Source organism: Cydia fagiglandana, chromosome 1, assembly GCF_963556715.1.
Source record: "Cydia fagiglandana chromosome 1, ilCydFagi1.1, whole genome shotgun sequence".
Taxonomy (NCBI): domain Eukaryota; kingdom Metazoa; phylum Arthropoda; class Insecta; order Lepidoptera; family Tortricidae; genus Cydia; species Cydia fagiglandana.
Genome location: NC_085932.1, coordinates 25,137,489 through 25,161,222, shown reverse-complemented (window position 1 = coordinate 25,161,222; position 23,734 = coordinate 25,137,489). Strand labels below are relative to the sequence as shown.

General features: G+C 36.6%; 1 protein-coding gene and 1 long non-coding RNA gene across 3 annotated transcripts in view; one reads left to right on the top strand and one right to left on the bottom strand.

The window, feature by feature from the left end:
* LOC134668106 (uncharacterized) overlaps positions 1-23,734 on the bottom strand; it is a 518,821-nt gene that overhangs the window by 393,913 nt on the left and 101,174 nt on the right. The gene's annotated exons all lie outside the window — the stretch shown is intronic.
* LOC134668046 (uncharacterized) overlaps positions 1-23,734 on the top strand; it is a 101,686-nt gene that overhangs the window by 2,562 nt on the left and 75,390 nt on the right. The window contains exon 2 of one of the 2 annotated variants that reach the window (XM_063525497.1): positions 18,134-18,271. The exons of the other annotated variant lie outside the window; for it this stretch is intronic. The gene's annotated coding sequence lies outside the window, so the exon portion shown is untranslated. The remainder of the gene's footprint in view (positions 1-18,133; positions 18,272-23,734) is intronic. 2 annotated transcript variants of the gene reach the window in all.

Here is a 23,734-nt window from a genome sequence, read left to right as displayed (position 1 = left end):
AGAAAAATGTATTCGAAGCGTGTAGTAGCACACACAAAATATCAAAAGTTATAAGCAAAAAAAGGGGGGAAAAGTAGAGATCTTTAATTTCCCCAATATCTCAAAAAGTATTCATATTACGGTGCGAGATGGGTGGGGTGCTCGACCAAATGTCATAGAGAAAATTCACACAGGGCGACTTTTTTTTTAATTTTTTTCATGTTGGTCCGAGTGCGCTGAGATTTGGCATGCGGCGAGCTTGGACGCCCAAGATTACTATGTGAAAAAAAGAATTGGAAAAATCCAAAATGGCGGCGGACACAGGTCAAATTCAAATTTCCAAGTAGGCTGAAGGCCGACCCCGCGGAGGGTCGTCAGGCCCGGAGCTTTATCTCGAATGTCCAAGCATGCTCCACCCCCAGTAATTTTGGGCGAGGCCGAAAGTCGAGCTGCGGGAATGACGAACAAAGCAAAATCCTATACAAAAGTTTATAGGATTAATAAGCGATTTGTTAACCCGCGCGAGGCCGGGGCGGGTCGATAGTAATAAATAAACATAAAGCATACGCTAGACTGAATAAAAATATAAAACTTTCACTAAAATTTACTGGATTGTACAGTCAGCAGCAGAAATAGCTACGGGGCCTAGTAATCAAAATTATGACACGGAAATGTCAAGATAATAAGGTCTGTGTCGATCATTTTGAACATGTTATTCTGCTTATCTATTTCTGCTGCTGCCTGTACTGGTTTTAGAGTCTGGCTAATTTAGGTAGAACTAGAGTTTAGCTAAGAAAGGTAGAAGAAATTAATTTGACTGAACCATATCTGGTAGAAAAAGAAAGTGATTGATGTTTTAAACCTGTTCAAGGACGTGGAATAGTAGATATTAATTCGGCGTCCTTGAACAGGTTTTCAACAACAATCAGTTAATTATTTAATAGATATTTGGAAGAAACAAAACATAATATTGAAAATAATTTGTTACATTACGGTATGTACGTGTGGCGTAAAGCCAGTGGACTGTAGTTTTTTAAGTTAGTTCCTTCGCTACACTATACTGCTTTACCAGATTGTAGAAGGGCTTACCGGGATTTTGTGGTCTGCAGCTGGCAGAGGCCTCGGCGGGTGGATTGCTCGCTGCTGGCTTCCTCGTTATTTCAAGGCACTGTTTTATGGTATATTTTGCGAATTCAGATATCCTTTCTGTCGCGATGTTTTGGTGACACTGACACCGTTAGTTATTACTTTTTAGACCATTGCTTGTGTGTCGCCGGCCAGTAGCCTCGCTACCTCAAGTAAATCAGTATAGCAGTAGGTATTAAGGATGAATACTAAACACCCCCCACCGAAAGCACTATGTGGCTTTCTCATAATATGAAAAAAGTTAAAAGTTAGACCAAATCAAAATCGTTGCAGACTTATCTTTGTCTAGCTCTGCCAATCAATTCAATTACATCATCCGCTCCCCCATCTCACCTTTAACTGAGTTTTCCCTAAACCCCATAAAAAAAAATTCAATTATTCTTTTTTGTGAGTACCTCTTATAATGAAGGATATTTTTGCTGAGTATCAACATCCTACTAGAGACAGTTTTTGACTTATGATTTTATTATTATTTTTCTTTAATGTATTGTTTTTCGGGATGTATTCAAGCGATTTGCTGAAATTTATTGAATAGTGTTCTTTATTTAGGTATGCCTTGATACTCAAAAACCGAATACCATTTGTCATATAAAAAAAAATTACTCTCTACTCAACCGGTGTTTTACAATGTAGTATACAAACTCTTCGATTATGTTTGCGTTTTCTTATCAGGTTGTCGTATTTAAGAGTAAAATGCTAATCTCTCACCCCGATTGATTAAGGTTCTACCTACCTACCTACCTACCTTACCTACCCTACCTACCTACCTACCTACCTACCTACCTTACCTACCTACCTACCTACCTACCTACCTACCTACCTACCTTACCTACCTACCTCCCTACCTACCTACCTACCTACCTACCTTACTTACCTACCTACCTACCTACCTACCTATACCTTACCTTTATATGAACAATACCTTACCTTAATTGACCGTCACCTTAAAATGTTTATTTCCTTTCGGTACTTTAATTCTACTACGCTGCCATTAAATTAAAACGTTGTTACCGATCACTAAATAATAAGTACACATGGCTCTGTAAAAATAATAATTCTAAATATAATGATCAGAAACACGTAATGCAAAAAATATATACATATACAATAAAAACTATAAAAACGTGACCCTTGCACGGTATGGTTAAAATACTGTCATCATAAGATCCTTATACTGTGACCCGTTTGCTATCGCCGCCGCGCACAGCGCGCGCTCACGTGCTCTTCGAGCGGTTCGGGACGCGCGGGCGGGGCTTCACGGTTTGCCGCGCACCTCACCCCCTCAGATTCGTTGATGAGTCGAATCATATCGCCTTAATAATGTTTAATGTTCTAAGTAATGCATGACTACTCACTTGCTAATAGCAAACAGCATCCTTCAACATCTCATCAGAGGGCCTACCGCGAACCACGTTCGACGTGTTGCCTCTCTGTCGCACTTGTAAATTCGTACGTAAGTTTGACAGGGAGGCAATACGTTAAACGTGATTCTCGATCGGCCCTCAGAAACTTACAAACTAGTCAAACTACCCGCTTCCATCACAGTCACTCCCGTCCGCGTTTCGAATAAAATGATTGATTATGCTTTTTCCCGAACTTGTGTTTGTATACGATTATTCGATTTGGGCTCCATGCGGTCTAAATCTGATAGGCTAATGGCATAAAACAACTAAGGGGTGAGTCACGCTAAACCGGGCCGGGGCTAAACCGGAGCTTCCAGCGCTTCGTTTTCTATAGAAAGCACCACGTGATCACCGATCACCCGTCACAGAAAGTGACATGTCGGACGCCTCGGTCTGGGTCCGGCCCGGTCTAGCGTGAATCACCCCTTAATTGCTTTAGATAGTATGGGATACCTATTGTTCTTGGAGATGGTTGGCATATGTTAGTGAATAGCCGCGACGTATAATATTAATTTAAGATTAGAATGTTGCCACTAGCTAACAAATTGAATGGGTGGTAATTAAATGAATCGAATAAATTTAATTTATTAACGTACTACTTGAGAGTATTAGCAATGTATATCAGTTTCAATATGTCGTATTTTATTGACATGAGTCCACCTCACTACGTACAATAAGTACCGATACCGTAGTGACATTCGAAAATTCATTAAGTAAGTAAGTAAGTAATCATTTATTGTCAGATTCTGCATTCTCACGCAATAAATTTCAAGTTCTAACTGATTTTCTAATGTCGCTTATGGGTACTGTTGTTGAGCACTATGCGAGGTGGAGCACTATTGTTAACCGAATTCTAATAGTTACGAGTAGGTACGTAAGTTTAGTTTTTAATCTCTAATGGCATCAGGTTGCATGGTGTCGCCTGAATCGCGATCGCGGGTATGAAACCAGTCATATCGACCCGTGCCACTCGGTCACTAGCCTCAGATATTGATTAAACGCATTTTGTTAGGCCATTGATACAATGATCAAAGCACAAATAACCTTTTTAAAGCGCTTATTAAGCGCTTCTAGATGCTAAAAGGAGACGTCGCTACAAGATTAGATTAGATTTCTTCATTTCAACGCGTTTATCAGAAGTCAGTAACGCGTTGAAGCTTAGAAGTGGACAGTTAGATAAACCAGGAAATATGATTGACTATTAATGTAAGGTGGGGTAAGACTATCACTTGTATGGAATCCTCATACTGATTGTCTTGCCCCAAGCAAAATAAACTGTGCTTAAACCTTAGTAATAGTAAACTACAGAAGTAAAAAAAAAATAGCGTTAATGTCACAACACGTTTTAATAAGAATTGGAAATTACATAAAACAGAACCCTTTTTTACGTATGTACCTATATCACAAAAATGATACTTTTAGTACACGATAGTGACCCTATGATTCCAAATTACAACAATTCTGTAAGTACAGGGAGATATAATATTAGTATATAGCGAAATTTGTCTTTGGCAGTAAGTTGTACCTACTAACGAATGTAATAAAATGTTTTTTTTTATTAGTAGGTACTTATTATTTGAAAAATAATGAATACTGTTGAAGCCAAAAATCTATACTCGTATCATACATCAACCATGCCAAAGTAATATAATATTTTCTCCTCAATTCTTCATCATGTTTTATTTATTCTGATCACGTCTCAGCTATTTAGGAAAGGAAGTAGATGCAAGTAACTCTATTACGTAAAATCGTATCTCAGGAGTTCCTTATCCGACTCAGACTCTTATAATATAAACGTACTTTCCCTGAAAACCGAAAACATTCAATCGCATAATTTATAAGTCGATAAATTCCGGTTTAGGGTTGACAAAGTCGTAAATTTTCGCTTTACATGCCGATACTGGGTATCAAAAGCAACAGTCACAGATTTTTAAGCAAATAGACGGACCAATAGTAATTTAAGTATTTATATACAACAGCAGAACAACTTATTTAAAATGAAAAAAAAATGGTAGCAAATGCATAAAAAAATGTTTTCAGTATTATAATTATGAATAACATAAGAACACTGTGTTTTGTTTAGCTAAAAAAAATTTAATACTACTGTCAGTAATTTTATTGCTTGCCTTTTGTTCATATATACTCGTATGTAACTTAATGATATGAACGGGTCTCCCGCGATATGATTTCATTATTTTTACCTTAAAACCGACATTTCAATAGGGTTACACCAGCACCACCAGGATTGCAACAAATATTTTCTGATATACTTATCTATTTTTCCCGTGCTTTTTATAAGGTCATTATTATATACATATACTGTTGTTGGTCCGCACGCCTTTAGTTTAGTGTAAACGAGACAGCGCTATGCACTTATACAGTGGTGTCCCGCTCTCACATCGGAGCAAACGCATCCGAAAGGAATGTCGCCTCATCCTGACACCTCTGCTAGAATGTAAGCTGTGTCCGCAACATTTACTCGCGATCCCATACAATGCCGCAAGCATGTTGCGGTCTCTGCGAAATAATTCGAGTCGGTATCCCGATCAAATTTCTCCCTAATGGTTTGCATTATTTTCGGTTAATTAATCTCTCTAATTGTAGCTCGATCTCTCTAATTGGGCTAGGATTCATTTTGTACGCCGATTTACGAAAAACGAAGGTAATATTGAGTAATACGAATAGGTATCCTTCCATAATTTACAAATTGGTTTACATTGAAGAAGGCCGTCACTAATTGAACGTATTAGATAGTTTATATCGACGCTTAATAATCAATATTGTCTAACTAACATTTTTGACGTTTTTTACCTTTTAATGCAGTTAGGTGCAGAAAAAAATAACGAATAGCATGCCATAATTGTCTAAATTTTAAATTATTTGTTACTTAGACAGTATTGATTCTTAAGCGTCGATATGTTCATTCAATTGTGTTTATTAAAAAATACAATCATTGCATACATTGATGAGCAAGCGCTAGAGGGCTGATGGCGGTTTTAAGAAGGTAAAACACTCTCACTGTATAGAAATTTCACTAAAAGCACAAGTTATAAAAGATAATCACATTGACACGCCTGATACCTACCGCAAAAAAATACTTCAAAAACAAAAGAATGCTATGAAAACTGTTGGGAACAGAATAACTGACTGGCTGGCCATAATAGTTAACCGGCTGCCGCAATTCAATAGCATTTCCATTTTATCTGTTTTCACATTTCCAATCAACGTTGTGTCAACAGGACTGTATTTAAATACTTATTGAATAACAAGTTTTGTAACGTTATGATCATTGGATATTAAACTGATTCATTTCAATAATGAGTAAGCGTCGGCGAAAGCTGGCGGGATACCGCTCTGGACCGATAAAGTGGCGTGCTCTTGTGTTGGAGGCCAAGACTCATTTTGGGTCACCGCGCCAACCAAGTAAGTAAGTATTTTCAATAATTAGTGAACATAATCGGGAAAGGTATGACGTAACATTGTGGGTGCCCCATTATTGTGTAACACAATTTGTGTTTATGGTCACCGCAGACAACTTACATTTGCACTTAGTACATTGGAAAGCTTAGTAATTATGTATTAGTGTAGATATAATACCTATGTCGTAGGTGCGTACATACCTATTGTTCCCGTTGTATATACACCAATACAATTAATTCTTGCAATAGACGTTAATCTAGTATTAGGTACCCGAACTCGTATGTGGTACTAGCTGTTGCCCGCGACTTCGTCCGCGTGGAATCTTATCTTCAACATTTTACATTACCTATAATTTTCATATCCAAGCAATGTTGAAATTAAGTACTTTTCTTTTTTAGCAAGTTGTATGAAGTTTTAAGTCAAGTGGATTTTGATGTTGGTTGCTGAAATTACTTTTCTTGTATTCTCATAATAGGTACCTATGCCCTTATACAAAGATTCAAGTTCCGCATTCCGCACTCACAAAATATCTGATCTCCATACAAACTTTTAACCCCTTTCGCACCACCTTGGGGGATGATTTTCAAAAATGCTTGAATTAGTTTTCATGTTTTTTAATTTATTACCTTTTTTTCGAACAAGTTAGAAGTTCCTAGCTTAAAATTAAATTTACACCCCAAGACGAATTTTCATCCCCTTTTTAGCCCCCTTAGGGATTGAATTTCCAAAAACGTTGCAATTACTTTTTTTTCAAATCGGCTATTATGTCTTTCTAAGAAGTTTCAAAGCATTTGTAATGGTTTCAATCTTTGAACGCCATTTTAACCCTGTTAGGGGATGAATTTTACAAATCGCTGAAATCACTTTTATTATCTTCTAATAATATCCCCAAATACAAAGAATTAAATCCCGCGCTCGAAAAAATGCATGATATCCATACAAACTTTCAACCCCGTTTTCACCACCATAGGGATGAATTTTCAAAAACGCTGAAATTAGTTTTCTTGTATTTTAATATAATACCTTTTTAGAAAGTTTCAAGTTCCTAGCTTCAAATAAAATTTGCACCTGAAGACGAACTTTCATCCCCTTTTTAACCCCCTTAGGGATTGAATTTCCAAGAACGTTGCAATTACTTTTTTTTTGTAATCGGCTATTATGCCTTTCTAAGAATTATCAAAGCATTTGTAATGGATTCAAACTTTCGACCCCTTTTTAACCCTGTTAGGGGATGAATTTTACAAAACGCTGAAATTACTTTTATTGTCTTCTAATAATATCCCCAAATACAAAGATTCAAGTCCCGCGCTCGAAAATTTTTTTGATATCCATACAAACTTTCAAGCCCCTTTTCACCACCTTGGGGGATGAATTTTCTAAAACGCTGAAATTAGTTTTCTTGTATTTAAATTTGATACTTTTTTACATAGTTTCAAGTTCCTAGCTTAAAATAAAATTTGCACCCGAAGACGAACTTTCATCCCCTTTTTTGAGCCCCTTAGGGGTTGAATTTCCAAAAGCGTTGCAGTCACTTTTTTTGTAATCGGCTATTATGCCTTTCTACGACGTTTCAAAGCATTTGTAATGGATTAAAATTTTCAACCCCTTTTTAACCCTGTTAGGGGATTAATTTTACAAAACGCTGAAATTACTTTTCATGTCTTCTAATAATATCCCTAAATACAAAGATTCAAGTCCCACACTCGAAAAAATGTTTGATATCCATACAAACTTTCAACCCCTTTTTCACCACCTTAGGGGATGAATTTTCAAAAACGTTGAAATTAATTTTCTTGTATTTTAATAATATATCTATTACCGAGGTTTCAAATTCGTAGCTCAAAAGAAAACTTTAACCCCATACAAATTTTCATACCCTTTTTAACCCTGTTAGGGGATGAATTTTACAAAACGCTGAAATTACTTTTATTGTCTTCTAATAATATCTCCAAATACAAAGATTCAAGTCCCGCGCTCGAAAAATTTTTTGATATCCATACTAACTTTCAACCCCTTTTTCACCACCTTGGGGGATGAATTTTCTAAAACGCTGAAATTAGTTTTCTTGTATTTGAATTTGATACTTTTTTACAAAGTTTCAAGTCCCTAGCTTAAAATAAAATTTGCACCCGAAGACGAACTTTCATCCCCTTTTTAACCCCCTTAGGGGTTGAATTTCCAAAAACGTTGCAATCACTTTTTTTGTAATCGGCTATTATGCCTTTCTACGAAGTTTCAAAGCATTTGTAATGGATTAAAATTATCAACCCATTTTTAACCCTGTTAGGGGATGAATTATACAAAACGCAGAAATTACTTTTCCTGTCTTCGAATAATATCCCTAAATAGAAAGATTCAAGTCCACCACTTGAAATTTTTTTTGATATCCATACAAACTTTCAACCCCTTTTTCACCACCTTAGGGGATGAATTTTCAAAAACGCTGAAATCAGTTTTCTTGTATTTTAATAATATATCTTTTTATGAAGTTTCAAATTCCTAGCTTAAAAGAAAACTTTAACCCCATACAAACTTTCATCCCCCTTTTAACCCCCTTAGGGGTTGAATTTCTCAAAATCGCTTCTTATCTCTTGAACACTTTATAAATGCAATCTGGTGTGCAAATTTCAACTTTCTGGCTTTTGTAGTTTCGGCTCTGCGTTGATGAATCAGTCAGTCAGTCAGTCAGTCAGGACACTTGCATTTATATATATAGATAGATTAATCTTATAAGTTTCATGTTTAAACGTCTTATGGCGGAATCAAAATTATTGTTTTCACCGCACCCGCTGGTAAAGGCTCTCCTGATTGTTCAAAAACTGATAAAAAAAGTTGCATTTTATTCGCATGTGAGGCAAAGTACCTAATCAAATGCAAATTGTGTGTTGTTTTCTTATGTTTGCTGGTGGAATTGACTTTTAAATGATGTTTTTTTGATTGATAAATATTTAATTACCTACATTCAGTTTGAATCGATTTACTTTGATTTTGTTTGATATTTTACAGTTAGTATTTTCCTTTTGTTTGTGTGGTGAAAAATTTTGTGTTTCACTCGGTGGAAAAATTTGTTTAACCCTCGTGCCTTAAAACCCTCACAACGCTCAATTTACCATTTTTCGAATTTTGGAATCCTCCTTGCTCGGGTATCAAAATTAGCACGAGAAGTTAAACAACAACTTTGCCCCCTTGTAAACCAAATAACTATTAAACTGTTGACAGTTTACCTACTTCATGTGGATATAACCTACTTAATATTCACTATGTTGCAACTTCAACAATAGTGTAAGTAAGATAAAAATCCTCAGGGCCTCATGACTGTTGAACTTTGATATTGGTCCTCTTATTGATGAGAAGTAACTGTCCGTTTGGGACCTCTGTGGATTACGCCCGTATTTTCTACATTCCATGTTCACTATTATAAAAAAAATGCAATTCCTAATTTTATTGTTGAACTAAAGTCGACTCAGTCTATACTTACTTACTTACTCCTCTGGCGCAGCGACCCAAAGTGTGTCTTGGCCTCCAACACGACTGCTCGCCACTGATCCCGGTCCTGTGCCGTTTCTCACCAGTTCTCAACCCGGAGCTCGCGGAGATCAGCGTCCACCACATCCGCCCATAGATACCTAGGTCGACTCACTTTTTAGTTTTGATTCGAAAGCATATAATATTTCACTTTAAATAAGACTGTTCAAGACTTGGCAGTAGCACGAGTTGAACTCCTTATGACACATAAGTATAACCGTTTTGTAGACAATTTGCGGCTCAGTAATTGATATTTTCTGACTGACAAGAAATGAGGAGCCCCAAAAATTTCGAAACCACAACATCGGTCCTGCAAATAATAAGACCGGTTAGTTGATTTTCCGTTGCATTTCGCTAAATAAATCACGGTTTCTTTCAGTGTCGGCGCCATGATGGATCGCGTGTTCTGCCCACTGCGCCCATTTGTTACTTGTTAACGGGGGCGAAGAGGCGATTGTTCTGTGTCCAACACAGTTTGTATTTTACAGGGTACGCCCGTAAAACCGGCAGGCAAACCCTATGACGGAATTAGCCACATTGACCTTAGTAGAATATTTAGCGTATGTAGTACAGTCGCCATCAGATATATCGGAGCGGCCAAAGTGTTCACAATATCTGAGCACGCGCTCTAACTCCCTGACAATAGAGACATGTTCAGATATTTGTGAGCACCTTGGCCTCTGCGATATATCTAATGGCGACCTAGTACCTAGTTGTAATATCGACTGGTGACGATGAAAGACAGTCCTTGACTAATTACATTAAATATACATTGTGTAAGAGTAAAAACACCAGACACCACTTTATAACAACATTTATTAGGGAATCACAAATATTAGAATATAGTTCTGAAAATAATATGCAAGGACGCTCTCGCGTAAAACCAATCTAAGATGGACGACCACCTCTAGTGATGTGTCCTTGCCGGTTACCGTAGTGATGTCAAACACCGATGAAATGACGACCCCACCGTTTAGCTCGGCCATCTTCTGACCCGACCTACGTCCCGTCAGGTCACCGTTATCAAGGCCGCCACTGAAGACTGCCGCAGCCAACGCAGTCGCAGCAAGCTGGGCCTTCACCAGGTGGCGGTAGCCTCCACCAGTTCATTACTGGTTGGCTCCTCCGTTGAGTTGGCTCCTCAACTGGTGGGAGGCTAATGTGGGACACGTCTCATGCATGTGCATAGGTGCCCTCCGATACAGCACATGTAAACAGTACAAACTCTTATTCACGAAACTCTATAACATACATGTGAAAAGCCTCAGTTCCTTAATATAACTAAGGCGTTATAATTCACCCTAGCGCCATCGATAGGCTTTGCATTAGCATACCACAATGTTGTTCAAAATAATCATGATAAGGTTTCGACGATATATTAATGCGCAAATGGCACAGTTAGACCCTTTGATCACAGGTCCGGCTTGATAGCCATAAAATTATACCGTAATAACCATCACAGTCAAAAGGTCTACTTCTGTAAATACATGAGAAAGATGCAGTTATGATTGGACAGAACTCATGAGCACTCTTTAGCAACATTGTTAATAAATTACATAATCACCCTTAATGGCGACGTAATCAAGTAGGTACTTCATGTCACCGCTTTCTAGCATCGTGACTAATGGCATATAACCACAGATTTGATTATTGGACAAAAAGAAAACATTACCGTGTTAAAATACCACATGCAGGCTAGAATATCACTGCCCTTGTAGGGGCAACGACCGTAGAAGTCAGCCCTTCACGATAAGGCTGTCACGGAGCCCATTGCACGCACTCGTTCTACTGGGCATCTTGAACAGGCACTACCTCAACGTCTACTGGATCCGGAACTGCGCCAGCGATCTCTAGAAGGTATTAGTGCAAGCAACCCTTTCAAGGTAACCTTGAGATCATCAGTCTTAAGGTCATTTAAATATCCTTTTGTAAACAGTCTCAAGCCAACCTCTCAAGGTCAACAACAAATAGTACGATATAGATAAAACAGTTATCGGTAGTAGAAATAATGGTCCTCTTAAGGATAATCTCATATCACATACAATGGACCGCCTCTTAAGGCCTACACTGCAGATACCAGGAACAAACTAGCCTCTTAAGGATAGTACTATGTTATAAGCAATGGACCGCCTCTTAAGGCCTACACTGCAGAAACCAGAAACAACTAGCCTCTTAAGGTTAGTATTATGTCATCAGCAATGGACCGCCTCTTAAGGCCTACACTGCAGAAACCAAAAACAACTAGCCTCTTAAGGTTAGTATTATGTCATCAGCAATGGACCGCCTCTTAAGGCCTACACTGCAGAAACCAAAAACAACTAGCCACTTAAGGATAGTATTATGTCATCAGCAATGGACCGCCTCTTAAGGCCTACACTGCAGAAACCAAAAACAACTAGCCTCTTAAGGATAGTTAATACTATGACATAATTGTCATCAGCAATGGACCGCCTCTTAAGGCCTACACTGCAGAAACCAAAAACAACTAGCCTCTTAAGGTTAGTATTATGTTATCAGCAATGGACCGCCTCTTAAGGCCTACACTGCAGAAACCAAAAACAACTAGCCTCTTAAGGTTAGTATTATGTCATCAGCAATGGACCGCCTCTTAAGGCCTACACTGCAGAAACCAAAAACAACTAGCCTCTTAAGGATAGTTAATACTATGACATAATTGTCATCAGCAATGGACCGCCTCTTAAGGCCTACACTGCAGAAACCAAAAACAACTAGCCTCTTAAGGTTAGTATTATGTTATCAGCAATGGACCGCCTCTTAAGGCCTACACTGCAGAAACCAAAAACAACTAGCCTCTTAAGGTTAGTATTATGTCATCAGCAATGGACCGCCTCTTAAGGCCTACACTGCAGAAACCAAAAACAACTAGCCTCTTAAGGTTAGTATTATGTCATCAGCAATGGACCGCCTCTTAAGGCCTACACTGCAGAAACCAAAAACAACTAGCCTCTTAAGGATAGTTAATACTATGACATAATTGTCATCAGCAATGGACCGCCTCTTAAGGCCTACACTGCAGAAACCAAAAACAATTAGCCTCTTAAGGATAGTGACAAGCAACAGACCGCTCCTTAAAGCCTTTGTTGCTATTACCGGCGCCAGGAACTAGCCTCTTAAGGATAGTATCCCTTGCCATGACGAAGTAACAGCCCTTCTTAAAGAGCACACAATAATTTAAGCTCTATAGCAGACATTGAAGCAACCGGTAGAATTATGAACCAGCCTTTTGATTAAAATGGCTAACAGTGAGGTGGCATAAAATAACATATCGCAAGCATTACCACGGTTACTACAATATTTAATCAAGCGCAAATGTGTTTATTTTCTAGGTTTAGCCGGCAACCTGTTAACAAAACACATTAGTATGACAACAGTAACCCAGATCTAAATCTGGAATAAAACAAAATCACAACTCGGTTCCTAATCCGAGAGTAAGTAATATAAATAATAACTCAGTTCTCCGAGTATTCAATAAAAGTATAACTCAGTCTTAGTCTGAAAATATAGTCAGTTTTTTATCTGAAAACGGTACCTGAAATAACAGCACTTGCCTTCATTAGTCGGCAAACCCGTTAACAAAACACATTAGTATGACAACAGTAACCCAGTTCTAAATCTGGAATAAAACAAAATCAGAACTCGGTTCCTAATCCGAGAGTAAGTAATATAAATAATATAATAACTCAGTTCTTAATCCGAGTGTCTAATAAAATTATATCTCAGTTCTTAATCTGAGAATATACTCGTCGTCAGTTCTTAATCTGAAAACGGTACCTGAAATAACAGCATTTGGCGTGAACATGGAAAATATAAAATAATAAGCAGTTGCTACTATGCAACCAATGTAAATGATCATGTGCAACTTGGCGTGCCTCTTCCGTGCCCCTAAATAAAGGCAACACTCTTACTATACCACGGTTGAACTACAGTAGAGCCTGAACAGAAGTTCACGTTATCGAGGTTCCTCTGTTACCCAGGTTCGTCTTACCGAGGTTTCACAAATTTGTATTTTCAACCATCATGAAAGTGTATATTGATAATGATCAATCAGCCGAATCAATGGCACATATGCTTAAACCATAAAGCTTTCAATCCCAAGACACAAGGTTGATTTTCTTCAGCTGTATATGTGCATTTTATGTGTAGGTAACTCATCACATCATCTTATACCTGCACAAAACTAAATAATTTTGTTAAATGCCATGCAAGCACACATTTAAAAGTAAATGAGTTCATAACATAATAAACCACAATTTATGCAGTTTGCAAAACAATGAAATAGATACTTAGTGAACCCACAAAATTTGTGAAACATTATTATTATTATTTTTAACTTCTGATTTATGAAACCCAGAAGCAATAAAAGTGTACTGTTTTATAATGCAAACAGTACCATAACACACTACAAGTTCAGACGAAAACCGTTAATAACTTCAAACAGTAGCTCATGAAATGATATCCTTCGGTCAATGTTCATTAGTAGTGAATGGGTTAAAATAGTTACTTAGAAAGCTTTAACCTTTAACCAAACTATTTACCTTCGTTTAATATTCATCCATTTAACACTCAACTGACGGGTACGTTTAGAGTCCAGTAGCACTTGCATGTAAAAGACAAGTATATTATGTAGACCGTCAAAGTCCATATTGACTCCTGGAAGTATTTACCTCGCTTACCATTAGCAACAACCTGCTTTATCAGTGTCATATTCAGCTCAGTAAATAAATATTTAGTTCAATATGTCCATCTCTTTCATAAGATTTAAACCTTGAAAACTCCTGTAATCATACTTCACCGGTGCAAATATTATAAAGTTATGATCAAAACTTCACCAGCAATCAAGTTTTGTTATAAGGAAATGCATCTGAAAAATACTGCTAGAACACAAATGATTATCTTTGTCAATAACTCAAACGCTTGACAATGTAATGCCAATAAAATTTTCATTAGTTTGGTAAGTCTGTTTAAATATATGTCTTTGGTACATTTTATAACATGACATTTTGTGAAAAATATTTGCAATGCAAACATAAACCAACATCCCTATGAACAAAACAATCACAACACAACATACTATAAGTTGTATGGAATGGTTGGATAAACATTTTATTCATAATTAATAAAATAATATGTACAGACAGACAGAAATTATCCTTGTTACTTTCCTTGCCATTTTTACTGAGATACTGCCTTTTACTATAGCAGTATGTCTCCAACTTAATATGAATTGCAAGGATGTATGAGGTTATATGAGATATGGAACATCTTTTTTAAAATATTCAGCCCGAGGAGGCTCCGGAAACATGGAGTGACTAAACCTGTCACAGACAATACTAACCAGCTACAAATAGATGCCAATAATTCCTTTTGCTTATTCACAAAGCGCATTTTACCAACCCTGTCCATGTAACACATACTAACCATTAGTATCCATGTAAAACATGAACAATCATTTTATTTCTAAATAAATTTATTAGTAATATGTTTAGATTTTAAGTTAGGAAATTGCATGTAAATTATTTAAGTAGATTTTAAGATTGACTTTGTATTTGTATTTGATGAATAAATATTATTTGAATTTTTCTAAATAAATACCTCATTTTCCATGACATCAGAGATTAGTCACTTATCAACATTTTCTGCATATAATGAATTACTTGAACATAATATAACTGGCATCCATAACCAACTAACTTTGAAATATTATCCATGTCGATTTGGGTTCATTATAGAGATCTGAGCTGATAGGCGCTCTAATGCCTTCAACGGTATGGTAATTCACTTCAAGAATCATTGCTGTCAAATTTCTGGAAATTACACAACTCAAAAACATACTAACAAAGCATTATTTCAGTTGCAATAAGCATGTTTTACACACACACATATATGAAACAACAATTCACTTTCCTTACCGGTTTGTGTCTTTGAAAACTTGGAATCTATTTTAATTTGACTGTAAAGGGAAAGTATTAAGTAGCACTCATTGTTAACTGTGAAAGCATAATATCACCATACACATAGTATCAATCAAGGCTAAATTTATATTACCAAACTAGTTTTGTATGACTTTTACTTGAATGGGTTTCTCACCGCACACAACCATTAGAAAATGATCATAGCATTGTGTTAATATGTCATGTGTATATAATCACATTATGTTATGTATCTGAAAGCACATGAATCACAAAAATAACACAACATATAAGAGAAGCAGTGAATATTTACCACTATGGCCGGGGCCATTCCGGGGAACGTTCCAGGGAACATTCTTATCTGTTGGATCAACGACTTCTTACCTGAGTTAACTTTAATTCTTACTTTGTAATCCCAAGGATTTCTTTTATTCATACCATACTGTCAGCCTATGTCTTGTAATCTTCTGCTGTGAATATTGTAATACATATTCATCATCATCATGGAATCAGCTTTATTACACTGTCCATATGTATTTTTTTTTTTAGCCAGACATGTTCATTTATGATGGACAGTAAACTGAAATAGATATCTGAAAGTAAACACAACAAAAGGCAAAGGTACAGTACGTCGGTAGCCGACAGCCGCTTAGTAGGTTAGTCACAGGCTTGTAATTGTCGGATGAGGTTAGTTTGTAAGTTATCCTTGTAAGTATAAATTTGACTTTGTAGTCCCTAACTGATGAGTGGTGTTGATGCGTTTACTCATTACAATCAGAGTAATTATTTTATATAACGATAACGTTCACAACAATGAAACAAGGAATGATTACGCGAGGTTAATTTTGTATTGCCAATTTCCGACAAATTATATCGCAGTAGGCGAAAAGTTCACATCGCACTTCTGAAGCTGTAAGAGTAAAAACACCAGACACCACTTTATAACAACATTTATTAGGGAATCACAAATATTAGAATATAGTTCTGAAAATAATATGCAAGGACGCTCTCGCGTAAAACCAATCTAAGATGGACGACCACCTCTAGTGATGTGTCCTTGCCGGTTACCGTAGTGATGTCAAACACCGATGAAATGACGACCCCACCGTTTAATTGCATTAATACGATACTAGTTGCTAGGGAAAAGACTTCGTAAATGTAAATATAAATATAGGAATCTAATCTTTCATAATGATTTCATAATCTTTCTTTCTTTGGGATGGCAAAAGGCGCGATGACAAGGCTGACTAAGATCTGGTCAGACAGGGCAATCTCTCTGAAGACAAAGGTTGGGCTGGTGAGGACACTGGTGTTCTCAATCTTCCTCTATGGGGCTGAAACCTGGACCCTCAAAAAAGCTGACCGCGTACGGATTGACGCATTCGAAATGTGGTGCTGGAGGAGAATGTTACGCGTTCCTTGGACAGCCCGCCGTACGAATGTGTCTATCCTACGCGAAGTGGGAATCACCCTGAGACTATATCGACAATCTGTCTACGCAGAATCTTTGACTTCTTCGGTCACATAGCCAGAAGACACGACACTCTGGAGAAAATGCTGGTGACAGGAAAAAAAGAGGGATATCGAAGAGGAAGAAGTCCTATGCGATGGACTGATCAAATCAGTGATAACTCCGGCAAGAAAGTTCACGAGGCCATTCATACTGCCGAAGACCGAAACACGTGGAAAGCAATCGTTCGAAAAGTAATTTATAGAGGTCACGACCCTCAGCTATGAGGAATACGATTCAAGGAGGAGGAATCTTTCATAATCATATTCACAAACTTTGACCCAAGTAGCTAATTAGTTTGAAACATTGCTTTTGTTATTTGTTACACCCTCGGTGTAATTTACGCGGGCCAACCCAGTATCGTTTCGTAATAGCCACCTAATAGTCAAACTTACAGAGAATGTTACTAATTACTTGCAGAGGACGTATAACATACACAATAGCGTGCCTTGAACTTTGCCGCCAATTTTGCTATATATGGCAGCTTCGTGATCAGGCATAAAACTCATAGCCTAACGAGTTTATAAATGATGCGATGTTACAGTAGGTACATTTAGTTGATCGGGTCCTTTATGAAGGTTATGAATATTTACCCGCGCTATCGCTTGCCCAGGAACCATTGTGGGACCTTATTACAACTTTGACGGGGCATGAAAGTTTAATGTTATTTCTAATTTTGTGCGTCAGTGGTTTCGCTTAATAATTCAATGCAATATTCTGTACGATGTTCATGTGCTTAAAATTTGCAATATTTAATTAGACTTAAACATTTGAGCAATGAGCAAGCCACTTCAACCATTATTAATAATAACTCTTACTCTATGGTCAGGGGCGTATTTTGAAATTTGGCGCCCCGGGTCAATACCACAAGCCAGCGACAAACCCGCCTTGCACTTCTGTACTTCTTCTTGAACCGAGCGTTTCGTCGCCCCACAAGTCCAGGAAGAAAAACAATGCAATCCGCCAGGGGCGGCATATGCCGCCCCCGGGAGTTGGCACCCCGGGCCATGGCCTGGATGGCGCTAGGATAAATACGCCGCAGTCTATGGCACTAGAAGATGCCCGACTTAAAATTTTCGATTACCATTTGCAATGTGTCTGTATCTATAAATATCACACTTTCCTTGCAATTCAAGTATAAATTCAATTTCGCAAACTCTCCAATTCAACGGACACAGCACGGCGTGGAGTTGAAAGTACATTTACATTGAACATTTCAGGTCGGCTGTCTCGAAAGGAAGTTTCATCTTGGAGAGCATTCACGCCGAACGGCCGGTGCCTTCGAAAATAGTAGCGGCGCTCTGCATATTTTCACGATAATAAACTTTTGGAATGGATGAACCGAAGCACGATGAAAGGTAAATAATGTAAAAGGTTGTGTTTGATATCGACCAAGCAAATAGAAATTAATATAATGCACTACTTATTGAATTGAAATTATTTTATTCCGTAGTTTACCTACGACGACTTGGTGAAAACTAATCTTAAGTAGGTTTTTTTTTGACTCCTTGGTTTTAGAAAAGTAAAAATATATCGTAAATAAAGTTTGCGTTTTTTGCCTTTAGGTTATATGACTTTTCAAACCTCTCCTAAATAAATATATAGTTGTTTAATTTATCCAAATGGGTAGGTACTTAGGTATTACAAATCACTAGGTACATTATCCTAACTTCCTCCTTGGATTAAAAAAAAACTTTTTGTTCTTTTATTCCATCTATAATGGTATAGGTACTTCGACCTTTGTATAATTGTTTATTTAATAATATTATTCTAAATATTTAGATAGTAGTTTTTTACTAATAGTACTATATTTTATCACCAAGACTAAAAATTATGAACAAAATAATGTAAAATTTTACAAATAAAATGAACTTTTCTTTAATAAACCCTCGGCGTGTGCATGTTTATTCATGATTTTAAGTTTGCACTGCGAGTCAACAAGTCGGGCTCTGTAGGCATGAACTTTGAAAATCCCAGATAATTTATACAATCTGGTATGAATATTGGGTGAAGGTTCAGCTACTAGTTCTACGAGTGCCATCACGTTAGGCTTGCTATCCCATACCTAGAAAATCTCGCCATTGTGTCCGTTCTATTTTATTTTTCCAAGGAATATTTTAAGAATTACGTAAAAGGTTAAGGTTGACTGGTAGAGAATGCCTTTTGGAATTAAGTCCCCCTTTTGTACAATAAGTTTTCTTTTATGCAATAAAGTTTAAATAAATAAAACTATTTCTAATTAGCCTGAGGATATGATGAAGTAGGCGTGGGTAGCCCGCACAGAACAAACACCGACTGCTACAGGAATCGGCAGAGAGCTGCCACATATACTTCGTGCTTTTAAGACTCCCGTACTAAATTGTGTTCAAAAGAAGCATCGTCCAGTCGTAGTGTGTTTCCCAAAATAACGTCTTATTTTCATTAACATTTAAATACCTACCTACCTCCTAGTGGTCCTAGTTGGTGATAGGAGTATTGAATTGGTCAATTTTTCATCGCTTACTTACTTGTTACATAACTTTTACTTATTTACTAATGATAAATTTATTTGATATTTATTTTTAGCTCGATTTTATTTTACTAGATTTTTATCCTAATGTGAATGTAAAAATACTTAGGTAGGTAAATATAATAATATGTAAGGTACTCGTAGACGCATTACAACGTAAAAGTTGTTTTTGTCACATTGTTGTTATGATTACGATTCATATTTCCTTAAATAATAATATAATAACGTAAGTTTGGTAGTTAAAACTGGGAGCAATAATTTACAATTTGCCTTCAGGAAATATTGCCTTACTTTAAAAAAAAAGAAAGTCAGTTTATAGAGCAATTCAGTTAAATACTTTGAATCTCTCGAGTTGTGAATTTATAAAGTTGTAAATCTAACTAGGTCAGACATAACTCACATACTGCCGGGTCTGACTAGTATAATTTAAAAGACTGGATGAAGTGGGTGATACATTTTAAAATTCTACGGTCATATGCCAGGTTTTTTTATAGAGAAAATTATATTATATATTTTTTAATATCTTGAAGAATTAATACATATATCAAGCTGATATCGACACCCACAGCATCTTTCACCTATTATCACTGTCTATTCTGTTTGCTCTTGTGTGTAATTTAAAATAGATACTAAACGAAAGAATTTGTGTCAGTCTAGTTACACTTTTATTACCTTACCAAATTTTTACTCGAGTAGGTAAGTATTTGTCTTTTAGTAGGTACGATATCGGTAATCAATAATCATTTACACGTGTCCAGAATTGTTGTAGTGTGTTCTCTCTTATCAACTTCCTACGTACGGTGTATTGATAATATTGATGTATTACCTATATTATAGGTCAATCTGCTGGTATTTATATGGCTATTTTGCTATTTCCTTTAAGTAAATAATGAAATTGCATCAAAATAATTAAGATTAACTAATGATTGTAATAACACCCAAAAGTAATCAGTTTAGTTCAGTTATAATAATATATCCAATTTTGTATAGGTACTCGTACTTACCGGTAGTTAATATGTTAGAAATTGTAACTTAGAATCCCATTATGACTAAACGTAAATAGGTTACCTACCATGAATAATTCCGGGCTCTGAATTCACCTACTTATAATTAATATATATATGTTCCTTATAGTTATTTTCAAACGTCCCTGGTTGAACTTACATCTACTAGATACGAGTTTCGCGGACCTTTTATGACTTAACTTTGGTACTCTCAAGATTTAAACTTAATAGGTATAAGTATATGGTCCGCTTTTCTGGTCCGCATGGTCCGCAATGTACGTCATATCTGCTGAAACACGACATGACTGCAGTAAAAACTAAATGAAGAGGGTTTTCTGATTCCAGTCCGGCGCATAAAAATGTAAGAGGGTTATTATATGTATAGGTAGTTAGTTACCTACCAGTGCAGACGGTCATTCCACACGTAAGTCGATAAATAAAATCGTTGAAAACTTTTTATTCATTAGGCGAATAGACGGCAGTAAATTAAATACTTTTCTTTATCAGATTTATTCATTTAACCAGGTCTTTGAGCAGTTATTAAAAATACATCGAGTCGTCTTAACATGGACACGCGTCATTTTACATGAAGTGTTACTTACAATATTTACTTACTTCCGTTTATTGTAAACTTGGTCCTTAAATGTTGTATACATATATTATAATATACCCGCTTTTTGAGGTGATAAAGATATTTACTATAATGCTCGGGACTTGAGCAAATATTTAGCACTGAGCATGAAATACGGGAGACGGCTTCATGCCACGCGGCGCACTTTATGAGTTTACATCTTAAATCTCTAGCTTGGCTGCTACGCGCGGCAAGATACATATTATATACTTTAATTTATGGTTAATATCAAAATGTTACAATTTGTCTACAAGTGGGTATAATAGTAAACTATGTGGTTAATTACAAGATCATTTTACTTATTAAAAAAGAACTATAACGTTGGTCCTTCGAATCGGATCGAATATGGCCAACGTGCAATGTGCGTGCGAATGTTGGGTTTGCAGTCATTTCAAAATCCAAACATAAATAAGTTTTTATTTAAATGACATCTGAAATATAATATGTATTACCTTTTACTTATATCGTATTTGAAATCCCAACAATGTTTATAAGTCGTAACATACTTTTGTCGTAAAAAAAATGCACGGCACTAGTTATGTTTGTTTTTAGTACCACCATAAAAAAACTATACATGTACCTAGCAAAAATGCAGGCAAACTTTTAACACACTCCCTGCGGCCGTGTATTAATTTATTGTCACTCATTGCGAATTTCCTACTTTTTGCACTTGTAGTAGTAGTAGTAGTAAAACACTTTATTGTACAAAAAACAAAACAAAACAGGAAAAATAACATTCGTCATTAGTACAAAAGCGAACTTATCCCTTTAAGGGATCTCTTCCAGTTAACCTTGTCCCTGTCAAGGTTCTTATTTACAAAGTTCTACTGTAATTTGGCAGTTTGCGATCACGATGCACCAACGCCGTAAGTACAAGCAATACGAATAATTATATTTTAAACAGTCCTAAAACAAATGTTAGTGTTTAGCTAAAGCCTGAACCGTAGTAAAGTAACATTCTTTACACGGCTTATTCCAACAACGTTATAAGCATTACGCTGAAGTGAAAAATACCTCAGAAGCGCGAGAATTAAGCTTTAAGTTTGAGCTTACCCCAGACTTTCGTGTTACGTCAGACCTTGGAACGGAGTCAAAATAATAAAAAATTCACGCTAACCGGCACTTTGCTAAAGTCTATTTTGTGATCCCGGAAACTAAATTGATATTTAATGTGTTGCCTGTTTATATTTATTAATAAATATATTTATGTGTATTTTATAAATGTACTACATCGCGAGAGATAGCGAGGTACCATCGTGAAAGGTCGCGGAATTCACGACAAAGCGTGGTTCCAAGACCATACCCAAAAACGCGCAAAGGGGCACAATCCACCTGAAGCTGCTGCCGACTTGGCTCCCTGCTTCAACTGCCAGACATGCGGTCGCAAATGCTGGTCCCGCATTGGCTTATACAGCCACGAGAGACATTGTCCCATGCATACAGGCGCTGCATAAATCATTTGATAAGATGTTCGAGGCCTTCATGATGACTACATCTATGAATTAATTGACAATATTAGTGCCGGATGCATTGAAATTGAAGCCCCCACAGGCTAACCTATTTTACTTTTTATATTTATTTACATTTGTCGGTAGTAATGCAAACGGGTCATTTTGTAAAGAAAATTTTCTGCATATTGGCCCGTTATTATTGCTCTCTGTTAGAGTGTTTTTCTAGTTTCAATCTTACATCTTTGTTGTAGTCAGCATGAGGCGGTTTTCATTAAAAAAATACAATACTTATATGACATTAGAATCTCGTTTTCCTTGAAAAATATACATAACGCCACTTGACTTTTCGTTCATTGTATTGTATCGCAAGTAAGCAAGTACTCCCGACATCCCAGCAGGGAACGCGTAAATAATGAAATGATCTTATACGAAACTCTTGGCCTACTTCCCAAAGTAGCCGCATTCTTGCTGTGGGTGGGTGGGTTATATTGGGACAAATTAATTAATAATTTTCCTGACTCTCACAGGTTCCTAACAAGGTAACGTCAACTTAAGTAGTTAATATATTTTGCTAGATGAGACTATTGCTACACTTATTTAGGTCTGAGTTAGGTAATTTCCTAAAATTAGATGAAATTTTTCTAGAATATAAACATGTCGAATAAACTTGCCAAAGTCTGAAGCACTCAAATTAGCAGGTGACCTGGTTCTGGATCTAAAATAAAGTTAGATATGAAAGTCGGCTTGGCGGCGCGACCTTTGAGGTTTGAGCCTAGAATGTGCATAGTGATATTAAATTAGGGAACTAATCTTGGTAAGTCGCTGCCGCCTCGTTACTTAGCACAATAAGAGTCATAGTAACAGTTCCTAAAACATTCTATATATCTTCATCGTAAAAACGTATTAACTGTGATAAATTGTATGATGCGGGAAATGTATGTTCGGTAAACGATTTATGCCTTTTACATCAAAATATTAGGAGACTTTGCAATAAGATACCCGCTTTAGAGTGTTTCTTACAGGCAAATAATAATCCTGACGTTATATGTCTTTCTGAGCATTGGATGAAGGATTACGAACTATGTCAAATTAACATATTTAATTACTATTTGGCGGCTAAATATTGTAGAACAAATCACATAAATGGGGGAGTTTGTATTTATTTGTCAAAACACGTAAAAAGTAAGGAGTTAACATTTGTATCTCAAATGTCAAATGAAATGGAC